Below are 13,673 nucleotides of genomic sequence, written 5' to 3'. Positions count from 1 at the left end.
ATAGGCAAGATGTTTTTAAACATTAGATCGCCCTCTTGGAATTCTCTCGGATGTAATTTCTTATTGCGATCTTTCATCATCTGTTTCTGATGCATCTGCCCATGGTAAATAGCTTTCAATCTATTCTCATTAATAAGGTTTAATTGATCAAATTGAGCTTGGATCCCTTCAGCCTCCTCCAATTTTAGCTCCTTTAAGATACAAAGTGATGGTATCTCAAATTGGTAAGACTGAACAATAAGGTGTTGCCCCAGTGATGTTCGAACAATATTTCGATATATAAGGCAAAAGGTAGCTTCTCGTGCCTATCCTTGTAAGTTTCAGTAGACATTGTAATGATTCTCTTAATGTTCTTATTTGCTCCTTCAATTGCTTCATTCATCTTTGGGCGATATGTCAATGAGTTTGCAAGCTTAAACTGTGCACAAAGTTCAGTCGTCTCATACATAGAAGTCTTTGTGAAAAGATGTATTTCTAGGGGGATGAATATTCAAGATTAACTTTCATTTACATGAAAACAATGTAATTAATGCATGATATATTTATTTAAATCAATCCCTTTTTCTTCTTTGAGTATGCCCCAATCACTCGAAATTATATTTGATAAGTTGGTCCATAATGCCTTATCTCATCTCTTCTTGCAGGAATATTCACGGATAATTGAAAGTTTGGTTCTTTTGAGGTCATTTGGTTTATGGTGGTTTTCTATTTGGAATGACAAAAGTGTAACTTTTGAAGTCGTGTATGCGGTGGAATGTAGTATCATAAACCAGTAAACATCTGGATTTGGTCTCTAAAAAATAGGTAGAGACATTCTTCAGAGTCTCAGATAATCGTAGTGTCAGGATTTGGTTTTGGTAAGGATCAAATAATTGGCGTTGGATGGGATATGGAAGATATAATTTTACCACATTCCAAAGATCTATAACTCTTGAAAAATTAAAAGAATATTTAATCTACTTGATACTCAAGAATTTCAAGATTAAAACTTAATTCTTTTCTCATAACCATAAAAGCAACACAAATTTATTTATTGCACAAAGAGCGGAGAAAAGGAACAAAAAACAAGTACAAACAAGATGCTGAAAGTAGAAAGGTACTACAGTGGTAGATATCAACTTCCACTTGTTTATCTATCATGCCTCATTATAATATTAGGTGTGTAATATGACTAAGGTTTTTGTCCTCATTTGCCCCCATTTCTTGATCATCTTTTGTGTCAATTTCTTTGGATAAACCCTTAAATGCACAAATCTTTGCTTCTTCCTGATCAGTCTCTATCATCATCTTTTTCTCCCCCCGAGTGAAAATTGGGCTCAATTTTATATTCAGAACAGCTTCCTTTGGTGATGAAAGTTTTGTTCTGATTCTGAATGCATCTTGCAGCTGTGATTGGAGTAGTATTCACCATACTCTTTATATTGCCCACTGCTTCACTTGTCCTCAGAATATCTGATACAAATGTTTGAGGTTTCTTCAGATTTAAATTTTTCCCATTCATTCTTAAACCGGTCGGCCAATCTCGAATTACCTCTCTTTTTCATTTCTTTCTCATTCTTTAGTATCAGAGAAGTATCAGGAGTTGAATCTGTCATACATACTTCATATTCCTCAACTTTGCCTTTTTTCTTTTCAATATCTTCTGTTGTATGATCTTCATTTGCCTTGATCGTGTTAACTTTATTTTGGGGTTTGAATCCCGATTGTTTGATCAAAATGGATTGACTGTTAACATCCACTCTTATGATTTTATGAACCAAAAGGTCTTGAACTTGTCTTTTGAAGTTATCGCAATTCTCGATGGAGTGTCCTCGGATTCTAGCATGATATTCATAAAAGACTTTCTCATTATACCATATCGGGTAAGGAGGCAACAAAGGCTTAGCCTGACATGGGCCAATAAGATGGGCTTTGAGTAACTCAGGATATAACTTGGTGCATGAAACTGAAGGTAACTTGGGTAGAATTTCCCCTGACATCACTGTCACTTTACAATTATTTTCTTTGCTTTCTTGAAGACCTTGTGATTGACGATCTAGATGTTTTCTTTGTTTAGATTTCTTCAATGGTACTGAAATTTCTTCTATGCTTCTCTTCAACTTGATCTTTGTCTCATCTTCTGGGGTCATACCCGATTTTTGGAGATTTATCGAATTTCCACATTCCCTGGCAAAGTTCTGGTCATTTGTTTCCATTTTATAATCTACATTATTCATAATCCCATTCAAATCTTTCACAACAGGATCCTCTAAGGGTTTCTCTCCATGGATTACAATATTCACCAGGTCTATCAATTTGGTCAGTTGTTCCTTTGAATCATCCTGTAACTTTTTTACTTGATCAGTAATCTTTTGTTGTGTCTCGATAAATTGCTCTTGTAGTTTCTTGATTCTACCAACCCTTGCTAAAATCTCATTCATGGCTATTATCCTTCTTTAGGAAGACCAAGTTAACTCCACTTTGATTCTGTCATGGAATTCTCCACGAATTATTTCACGTTGTCATGATTAAATGCATGTAGAATAGTTTGAAATAAAATGAAATTATGCAAATATGCAAATGCAAAAATGAAAATATAAATATAAACATAAAAATGAAAAAAAAATGCAAAATGTAAATGCAAATGTAAATATGTGAATGTAACAATAAAAATGCAAATTGTGCAATACAAAAGCAAACATAAAAGTATAAATACAAAACGAAAATGCAAATGCAAAGATGTGAAACGCAAATGCATGTATGAAAAGGTGTTACTCAAGAGTGATAATCTTAGAACAGATTTCATTGAACAAAAAAGTTTATGTGCATTAAACAAAACTTTTACATGTAGGGGATAGCTTTTACTCCTAATTTCTCTATTTCCCTTAAAAACCAAATTAACTTCCACTCATGCTCAGTTGTGGAGTTATCAATCTACCTTAACTCTCTCGTGAAGCCAGCTAAGTCCACCAGCTTATGAGCCACATTGTTTGCTTAAGCAGTGGCTTCCTTCATGATATTGTCTTTTTCCTTCATCTTTTGTGTTAACTCTCGAAGTTGTAGACAATGTTGTTCATTTTTTCCTGTGAGAGAATATTTGTGCTCAAGAAGTTCTCGTACAAGATCTCCATAATCATCTAAACATTTCTTCAATGTCTTGTTCTTGTCGATATTGGCTTTTAATTCAGTATCAATCTCATGCTGATGGATATGATATGATGCTTCCATATTGGTCATAGCACTATTCAACCTTTGATTGTCGACTTGATATTTTCTCGATTCAATGATAGTTGTATTGAGTCTTTCTTCTGCAATTCGTAAATCATGAGAAAACTTCTTGGCTCGTCCTTCATTTATGTTTCAATTATCCACTCTTCTGGGGTGTTTCCTATGCCAACATTCTGAAATGATTGACTGACCTTCTGGAAATCTTCCTGTATGGTTTCCATTTTGGTGCTCAATTTATCGTTTTCAATCTTCAAATGACGTATTTGAGCCTCGAACCTCGGCAAATCTTCTTCCTTCTGGACATATCTACTGATACTTTTACCTTTGAAGACTTTTGGTATTAATCTAGCAGGACCTTCAATTATCAAACTTGGTCGATCATTTATCATAAATTGTAAGGTTCCATGATCCAAAAGACTTTGGACTCGACGTTTGAAGGTAAGACAATTCTCAATAGTATGTCATTGAGCTCTGGCATGATATTCACAATAAACGTTGATGTCATACCAATTCGGATACGGAGGTTGGAATGGTTTTATGTAGTACGGAGCCACTTCTCGTGGTTTAATTAGTTTCTCATATAATTCTTTATATGATATAGGGATAACATCAAAATGATAACTGCCTTTTGTCTTGGATTGAACCTGAGTTTTAGACGTCGGGAGCAGACTAAACTTCGACGATTTCAAATTGCATGATTTCGTCTTATCTCTGGGAATTTTTACAGTTGTCACCATTTCTTGGGTATCTCCAGACGATTTGTGAATACGAATGATGACTGTCCGTAACTTCTCCAATTGGTTAAGATCCGAAGTTCCTTGCATATCTGAGATTGCAGGATTATGTTCATTGACCTTTATTTGTGCAGGAATCTCTTTTCCTTTGGCCAAAACAAATATTATTCCCATCATCTTGGATATTTGCCTCTTATTTCTCGTATCTTCTCTTGCTCCTTAATGAACACATGATCTTTAGGTGCATACCTCTCCTCTATCTTCGGAGTTCCCTCAGGATGCCATTCCATGGTTGCGTCATATTTTGTTAGATCATAAAACTTTTTGTCCATTTATGATTTCTTTCCAATTTGATGAACAGTCTTTCAAGTCAACACCTTTTGGTTATGCCATGATCATGCAATGCAGACAAAAGAAAATAAACAAATTAGATCAATGTAACATGCATGGAAAAAATAAGAAAAAAATAGAATAGTTAGTACCAACTAATGGAAGAAAAAAGATTCTATCTATCAAACTATAAATCCTAACTTCATGCTTTCTAGTTCCATGCTTTGTTTGGAAAAATTAACTTAACCCATGATTTCTAGTTTGCATGCATTTATTTAGGAAAAAGAAAAGGAAATAAAATAAATTAAAAGCTAGAGCTTATTTCTCCTTTGTGTACAACTACGGACAGAGGTTCAGTACAGTCTTAGATCAGGAGAATTTCTAGGGTTTATTATATGCAGGGTTTCAGTTCTAGGAGTAAAGGTACTCGAACTGTCCTTGTTGGTGCCCCTTAGGCTGTCAAACCCTCAATCCTAGTCCACTACAGACTTAAGCGGATCGAGTTCAATTCGAGGGGACACAATTCTCTATGCCTGACACGAAGAATAAATTCTCACGAAGATATAGAGCATATGAACCTCGAAATTTACTTGCTAGGTCTGACACGGAGAATAAATTCTCACGAAGACGTCGCTTTCACTCCCACTTAAAAGGGACAAGCTTAATTATAAAGCTTTATGTTATGCAATGCAATGTGTTATGTGTGAGGAGAAATATTCAAACCTTTGACAAATAAATAAATAATGAAATTTAATACTTGAAAATAAAAAAATAATATACATATAAATATTATGAAAATAATAAGTATATATAAAAATTATGAAAAGAAAGAATTATAAATTTAATAAATATGAATTTTTAATTTCAAATTGATAGAGACAATTTATAATTAATTTCAAAGCTTGACTGCTCCCCAGCGGAGTCGCCAAGCTGTTGTAACCGATTTTCGCCTGGGCACGAAATTTTTACTTGGCGGGAAAAGTGATGTGAATAAATGGTTTTAAAATGTTTTGGGAGTCGCCATCGGCCTTTTGGGTCAGGTAGGTCGAATACCTAAAATTATCTTTTAAAAGAGTTTTTAAGAAAACATCAGTTAAAAGATAAACTGGTCTGCGTTTTAACCAAAAATTCGTTCTTTTTAATAATAAAAGGGATTCTTGGTCGATTACGTTTGGGGAAGGATTAGCACCCCCACAACGCCCAAAATTGGTACTCATTAATTATAAATTGTATCTATTATTGGAAATTTAAAAATTCAAAAGTATATTTAATTTTTAATCATGTTATTTCAAATTTATAATTTTAAGAAATATATTAATTTATATATATATATATATATATATATAAGATATTTATTTATTTAGAAATATCAGAAAATGGCTTCTAGGTGCATTAAGACAACTCATTTCTTAATATTAAAAAATAAATAAATATTACTAAAACATTTCTATTAATATATATATAATTGATAAAAGTAAAATATTTATCAAAAAATATCAGAAAATGGACATCCAGTTGCTTTAAGACTGCCCTTTCTTAATATTTAAATAAATATTAAGAATAATAATTTTCTCTAATAAAACAATATGTTTTTCTGGCTTTTATAAGTAAAATATTTATTTATTTTTTAAATATCATAATAGGACATCTAGTTGCTTTAAGACTGCCCTTTTCTTTGATATTTAAAAATAAATATTATTATAAAAATATAATATTGTATTTCATGTAAATATTAGTGAATAAAACATAAATAAATAAATAAATAAATAAAATACTATATTTAAAGTTTAGGATCAAAAATAAAATTAATATTATATGGTATTTTATTATTAATATAATATTAAGTAAAAATAATAATGATCTAAATAAAAGAAATTGAAAGCAATAATATTAAATTGCAAAATATTAAAACTTATGGTTAAATTAAAAATATAAGTGACTAAAATATAAAACTCAAAATCCTAATTCGAAATACATAAAATATGGGTATTAAAAGTATAATTTAAACATAATAATAATATGTGACTAGAATATAGAAAATTAAAACTATAGGTGTAAATAATAAAATAAAAACTTATGGTAAAAATAATTAATGATTAAATTATAAGCTATAAAACTTAAATGCTCTAACTCGAAATATTATAAAATTTGAGCGCTAACAGTGTGATTTAACCTATATTAGTTATTCAGGATTGAAATATTAAATATAAAAATATGAGGAATTAAATATGATATTTATCCTAAATATATAAATATTTACTGATTAATGACTAAAACATAATATATTAAAATTTGAATACCAAATTAAAATAAATAAAAAATAACTGGTGGTGACTATTTTGTAAAGATTACAAACATGGAACACCGCAGAAGGGGTTTACCCCTTAGGAAATTACATAAACATCCTCCCCTAAAACGGCGTCATTTGGGAGAGGGTATTTAACCCCCAAATGGCCGACCATATGGGCCATTTTCTTTCTTTTCTCTATTTTGCTTCTCTCTAATTAGAGAGAGAAGCTCTAGATATTAGGCCTTCAGAAGAAGGTCGGCCACCACTCATGGTGGTCGAAAAATTACAAATACCCCTAAAACGAAGCCCTGATCCTCCCAAGGCCAAATCTGGTTTTAGTTTTTCCTAAAAAGTTACATATCGGAGTAGATCTATAATAATACCTTCGGTATTTCGAAGGTTTTGTTGGCCTGTAGCGTCTCCGATCACCGCGTGGTCTCCTCGATAAGCTTTTTTCCTCTTTTCTCTTTTATTTACTGCTGTAGGTTATTGTTGGTTGCTCTCTTTGCTGTCTTTGGTATCTGTTTCGCTCTCTGTGGTTGTTGTATTCTCTCGGGTTTTCTGTTTTTTTTTTCTCTTTTGCAGGATTCGGTGGCTTTTATAGCCACCATGATGTTCTGTTTGGACCGGTCCCGAGAGGAAAACCTCGGTGAGTCACCAAAGCTAGGCTGGTGACTCATCGTAGGGATGGTTGTGGGCTGCCATCTGGCGTTCTGGAGTTTCCTTGAGGCGGCGACGTGGTAGCAAGGCGTCGGTAACAGCTGGTTGGAACATCTGGCTTGGGAGGTGTCGGCAGAGGCGGATGCTGGGAGTTCTTGGAGGCGGCGGCAGCAATGCTAGGGTTTAGAAACCTTAATTGAAACCCTAAATATTTAGGGTTTTCTTTTAGTCTGGGCCAGCAGTAAACGGGCCTTGTAAATGGGTTTATGGTTTTGTAATATTTAATTTAATAATATTAATAATATATAATAATAATAATAATAATATAGTGAAAAATTAATGTCTACACTATCTTTGCTCCCCCTCTGAAGACTCACAAAGTACGCTTTATATCATTCAACAGAATAGGCCAAAAGAACAAGTTTGTTGCAATTTAAACAACCAATAATTCTGATCTGGTCGCTAGCACCCAATGTTGTGGCTTGATTCCCATGATGTTCGCTCTTTTGCTTGCCGACCATTCCTTTGTTGCGATGCCTTCGTATTGGCTCTGCTAAAGCCATGAATGTCCAATGTTTTCACTTTCTTATGGAATGAATTTCATGCTATTGAAAAAAATGATAATTGACCTAATTGGAGTTTAAATGCAATCGAGGTTTAATATATAATTATCTTACAGGGAAAACATCAGACTCAATACTATGCTATATGTTTGTGGCTTAGACCATTACATGTGTATTGTGAAGAGATCTCTTTGTTACGAAATACGGCTATCGGATAGAGCAAAATCGCAACTGATAATTTGAGAAAATAAAAATGAAGATAAAAGATACACAAAATTTACATGGAAAACCCCTAAATAATATAGAGTAAAAACCACGGGCAACGGTAGAAGAATTTCACTATGAGAAAATAGGGATTACAATTTCTCTCGATCTACCAAGGAGAAAACAATGATAATTCTCTCTTTATAAAAAAATGAGAAAACAACTCTCAATAAACTCTCTAAATTCTCTAGTATTAGAAGAAAGCTAGAATGCTTTAGGATGATTTTGAAGCTAAATGAGCTAGGGTATTTATAGTTGAAGCTTAAGGATTAATCTTATAAATACCCTAAATTGTAATGGCTAAATTTGCCATTTACCCATTACATAAATTCAACAAAATCAAGCTTGAATTTTGACCATTTCACCTTTCTATCTTTCGGTGGAATTATATATGTATATTTTCCCAACTTTCGGTGCTTTTATATCAATTTTCAACAATCTCCCACTTGAAGATTTGATTGGAACAATCATATCTTCACACCATTCTTTCTACCTTGTATTATCATGTTGCTTACGTTTCTGACAGACCACAAGAGGATCGAGACCAAGTAAATTTATCGGTATTGATCGTCTTCGTCATGAAATCTGCTATATTGTCTTTGGTATGGATCTTCTGCATATCTACCGTCCCTTCTTCCACCTTTTCATGAATGAAATGATACTGAACTCGTATGTGCTTTGTCCTTGAATCAAATGCTGGATTCCTTGCTAGATGCAAGGCGCTTTAACTGTCACAAAACAAAGAGACATACTCTTGATTGTGCCCAAGCTCCTCCAATAGCATCTTCAACCAAATTGCTTCTTTACTGGCTTGTGTAGTTGCTACATATTCTTCCTCTGTTGTGGATGTAGCCACAACTGACTGCAATTTTGAAACCCAGCTTACAGCTCCACCAGCAATTTTGAACACATATCCTGTAGTAGATTTGCTTTTATCCAAATCCCCTGCCTAGTCAGAATCTACATACCCATTGATTAGTAAGTTTAATCCTCCGTAATATAATGCAACATTTGAGGTCCCTTTGATGTATCTTAGGATCATTTTTATTTTATTCCAATGCTCTTTGCCTGGATTCGCCAAGTACCGACTAACCACTCTCACTGTTTGTGCAATGTCTGGTCTTATGCATATAATAATGAACATTAAACTTCCCACTGCTGATGCATACGGTACTTGAGACATCTCCATCATCTCTTCTTCACTGCTAGGACTCATACTGGAGGATAATTTGAAGTTAATAGGAAGAGGGGTAGAAATTGACTTATAATCTTGCATGCTGAATCGTGACAAGATCTTCTTCAAGTAATTCTTTTGTGAAAGCTAAATCTTCTTATTACTTCTGTCTCGGTGAATTTGCATCCCTAGAATCTTGTTTGCTGATCCCAAGTCCTTCATTTCAAATTCCCTAGCCATTTGTGCCTTCAATTCTTCAATATGATCTTTGTTGGGTCCTGAAACCAACATGTCATCCACATACAACAGCAATATAACAAAATCGTTATCACCAGACCTCTTGAAATAAGCACAAGGGTCTGAATTAAGTCTGTGGTATCCAAGGCACATAATGAAGGAATAAAATCTCTTATACCAACACCTCGGCGCCTGCTTTAGACCGTACAGAGATTTGTTCAACTTGCAAACCAAGTTTTTCTTTTCGACTTCTTCAAAACCTTCAGGCTGGAGCATATAAATCTCTTCTTCAAGATTTCCATGAAGAAAAGTTGTTTTAACTTCTAGATGCTCTAGATGTAAGTTCAATGTAGCACACATTGCCAATACTACTCGAACTGTTGTTAGTCAAACCACAGGAGAAAATATTTCATTGAAATCAATACCTTCTTTTTTAGCATATCCTTTGACCACCAGTCTTGCACGATACCGCTCCACTTGATCGTCACTATTTCGCTTGATTTTGAAGACCCATTTGTTACCAATTGGTTTCCTTCCTTTTGGTAGTGGCACAAGGTCCCATGTATTATTTTTATGAAGGGCTTCAATTTCTTCTTGCATCGCCATCTTCCATAGTGAAGTATCTGAGTTGTTTATTGCCTCCTGGTATGTTGATGGCTCACCATCCTCTGTTAAAAGGCAGTACGCAATATTTCCTTCTATAACATAATCTGAGTGCCAATTGGGACGTCTTCTCACACGATCTAATTGATGAGTTGTTGGAGCTTCAGAACTCTCTGGTTCTTGTTCATCATGTGTTGGTTCTGCTTCATAAGAATCTCCTTCTTCAACCTCCTTTTCCACATGTATATGTGTAGTCTCTGACTTTTCAGTGCTATCATCATCTTCTTTTCTTTGTAGTTTATCTTCTACAAAGATAACATCCATGTTGATTATCACTTTGCGGGCAGTGAGATCCCACAAACGATACCCCTTTACACCATCAGCATACCCCAAGAATTTTCATTTCCTAGATTTTGGATCCAACTTTGAAATTTCTTAGGAGTTGTACATCACGTACACAATACTTCCAAATACATGGAGGTTTGAATAATCAGTTGGTTTACCAGTCCACATCTCCATTGGTGTCTTCAGCTCTATTGCAGTTGATAGAGATCGATTTACCAAATAACAGGCGGTATTGATTGCTTCTGCCCAAAATGATTTTTCTAGGCTTGCAGCTCTCAACATTGCTCTTTTTCTCTCTAACAAGGTTATGTTCATCCGCTCTGTCACTCTATTTTGTTGAGGAGTGTTCGCCACTGTGAACTGTCTTTTGATGCCTTCTTTTCTACAAAAGTCATAAAATTCTTCACTTGTGTATTCTCCTTCATTATTTGTTCTGAAACACTTGATCTTATTTCAAGAATCAAGTTCCACCCGCGCTTTGAAGTTTTTGAAAGTTAAAAATACATCTGACTTCTTCTTAATAGGGTACACCCAACATCTCTTAGAGTAGTCATCGATAAATGAGACAAAATACTTTACTCTGCCTAGGGATGTAACTGGTGATTGCCATACGTCAGAGTGAACCAATTCTAGAACACTTTTGCCTCTAGAATTTGACGTGTTGAATTTCAACCAGTGATGCTTACTTGTTATGCAATGCTCACACAAAGTAAGTGATACCTTTGTTAAGCCTGGAAGTAGCTTTTGTTCCACAAGGACTTTCATTCCTTGTTCTGACATGTGTCCAAGTTTCTGATGCCATAACATAGCAGAATCTGAACTACATGAGGCAACATAGGCTTCTGTTTCTAGCAAAGTCTCTTCCTTCAGCATGTACAAGTTTGTTGCTATCTTTTCACCTTTCATCACCACAAGCGCTCCACAGAACACCTTCATGATTCCATTTCGTGTTTCAATTTTGCTTGCATTATTATCCAACAATCCGTAAGATAATAAATTTTTCTTTAGGCATTTCACGTGCTGCACATCTCGAACAATTTTGATTGTTCTGTCATACATCTTCAATTTGATGGTTCCCACGCCAACGATCTCTAAGGCATTATCATTGCAACTATACACTGATTCTCCTAAGACAAGTTCATAATGATGGAACCATTCTCTTCTTGAGGTCATGTGATATGTTGCTCCCGAATCAATGAGCTATATATCTGAAAATCTTTTTCTGCATTCCACGGTGGTTGACGCTTCACAACATAGAGTATCTCCATCATCTAAAGTGTTTTACGGTATTGCCTTGTGGATTGGAGTTTTTATTTAGACTCCAACAATCCTACTTCAAGTGACCCTTCTTTCCACATTTGTAACACTTTAAATTCTTCTTGCTCCTCGACTTCGATCTACCATGTTAGTGACTGCTACTTTGGCCACGTTCTGTTGATCTCCCTCTCATCGTTGTCAACGCTTCTGCTTGTTACAGATTTACTTGTCCGTCTTTCTTGTTCTTGCGCCGATTTTCTTCTTGTAGAACAATAGCTGCAACGTCATCGAAGACTAGACTGGTGACATTATTGTTTGTCAAGTTGATGATGAGTTGATCATACGAATCAGGTAGACTTTGAAGTAGAAATTTAGCACGTTCTTGTTCTCTTATTGTACATCTTAGGGATGTAAGCTGAGAAAATAAAGTGTTCAGCGTGTTTAAGTACTCTGTCACTGAAGTAGATTCTGACATCCGGAGAGTGTACAATTTCCTCTTAAGGAAAATTTTATTGTGCAACGATGTGGCCTCGTATAATTTGGTGAGATTATCCCATATCTCCTTAGTTGTCTTCTTCTCCTCGATGTTTGACAATACTTCATATGCTAATACTAGATGAAAGTTTGCCATAGCATTCCCGTCCATTTTGATCCATTTGTTGTCATCTATGAAATCTACCGGTCTTTCACTGATAGCTGGTATACAACCGTCTTTCCTCAGTATGACCTTCATCTTCAATTTTCATAATGGGAAATTTCTCCCATTGAATTTTTCAATATCAAATTTCGTTGCCATAGCTTCTATTACGGATAGCTCCCACTATTTCACTATCGTGAATAGTTCTCTGTAACCTTCAAAGAATGGGTAATACCTTCTTACTTTCTTATGTTGGAGGATCCACCTTTTGGTGGCAACCACAAAGACAATAAGCAGATATTACACACTCAAATCTGGCTCGGATACCAATTATTGCGGAAGACGGCTATCGGATAGAGCAAAATCGTAACTGATAATTTGAGAAAATAAAAAATGAAGATAAAAGAGACACAAAATTTACGTGGAAAACCCCTAAATAATATAGGGTAAAAACCACGGGCAACGGTAGAAGAATTTCACTATGAGAAAATAGGAATTACAACTTCTCTCGATCTACCAAGGAGAAAACAATGATAATTCTCTCTTTATAAAAAAGGAGAAAACAACTCTCAAGAAACTCTCTAAATTATCTAGTATTGGAAGAAAGCTAGAATGCTTTGAAATGGTTTTGAAGCTAACTGAGCTAGGGTATTTATAATTGAAGCTTACGGACTAATCTTATAAATACCCTAAATTACAGTGGCTAAATTTGCCATTTACCCATTACAAAAAATTCAACAAAATCAAGCTTGAATTTTGACCATTTCACCTTTCAATCTTTCGGTAGAATTTTATATGTATATTTTTCCAACTTTCGGTGCTTTTGTATCAATTTTCAACACTCTTCACCTCTAGTAATTAGATTCATTCAACAGAAATTACAGAAGGTATTTGGTTCTCTCTAGATAACTTACCTGCTATCTTAACACAACAAAAGTAGTATTTCTTTTCAACACATCAAATCATCGACCATGATTTTTTTGGTTTCTGGTGATGGAGGAAACCAAGAGCCAAAGAAAGAAATTATATATGTAATGCATATATAAAATTTTATCAGGCACAAAATTGTAAGAGAGAGAAGTATTGACTGATATCATAACGTTAACTTCCACTAGTGGATAGAACAGTTATAGACATAAGCAGACAGAGTACAAGATAGAAGCCATTAAGCGATTTCAATGGTAAGATAAAATGTTGTTCTCTTTAGAAGTTTTGGATTCGAATAGATACATATGCAAGGTTTAAATAAATAATTAAAAATATACAACAAGAAAAAAAAGCTGCATAAAAGTATTTTCCATCAATATATTAAATAATTATACAAACTTACTGAAGTGGTTGGTTTTACAGCATATACGATGGTTCTTCAGGC

Source organism: Hibiscus syriacus, unplaced genomic scaffold (assembly GCF_006381635.1).
Source record: "Hibiscus syriacus cultivar Baekdansim isolate YM2019G1 unplaced genomic scaffold, ASM638163v2 tig00110162_pilon, whole genome shotgun sequence".
Classification (NCBI taxonomy): domain Eukaryota; kingdom Viridiplantae; phylum Streptophyta; class Magnoliopsida; order Malvales; family Malvaceae; genus Hibiscus; species Hibiscus syriacus.
This window is presented reverse-complemented; position numbering follows the sequence as displayed.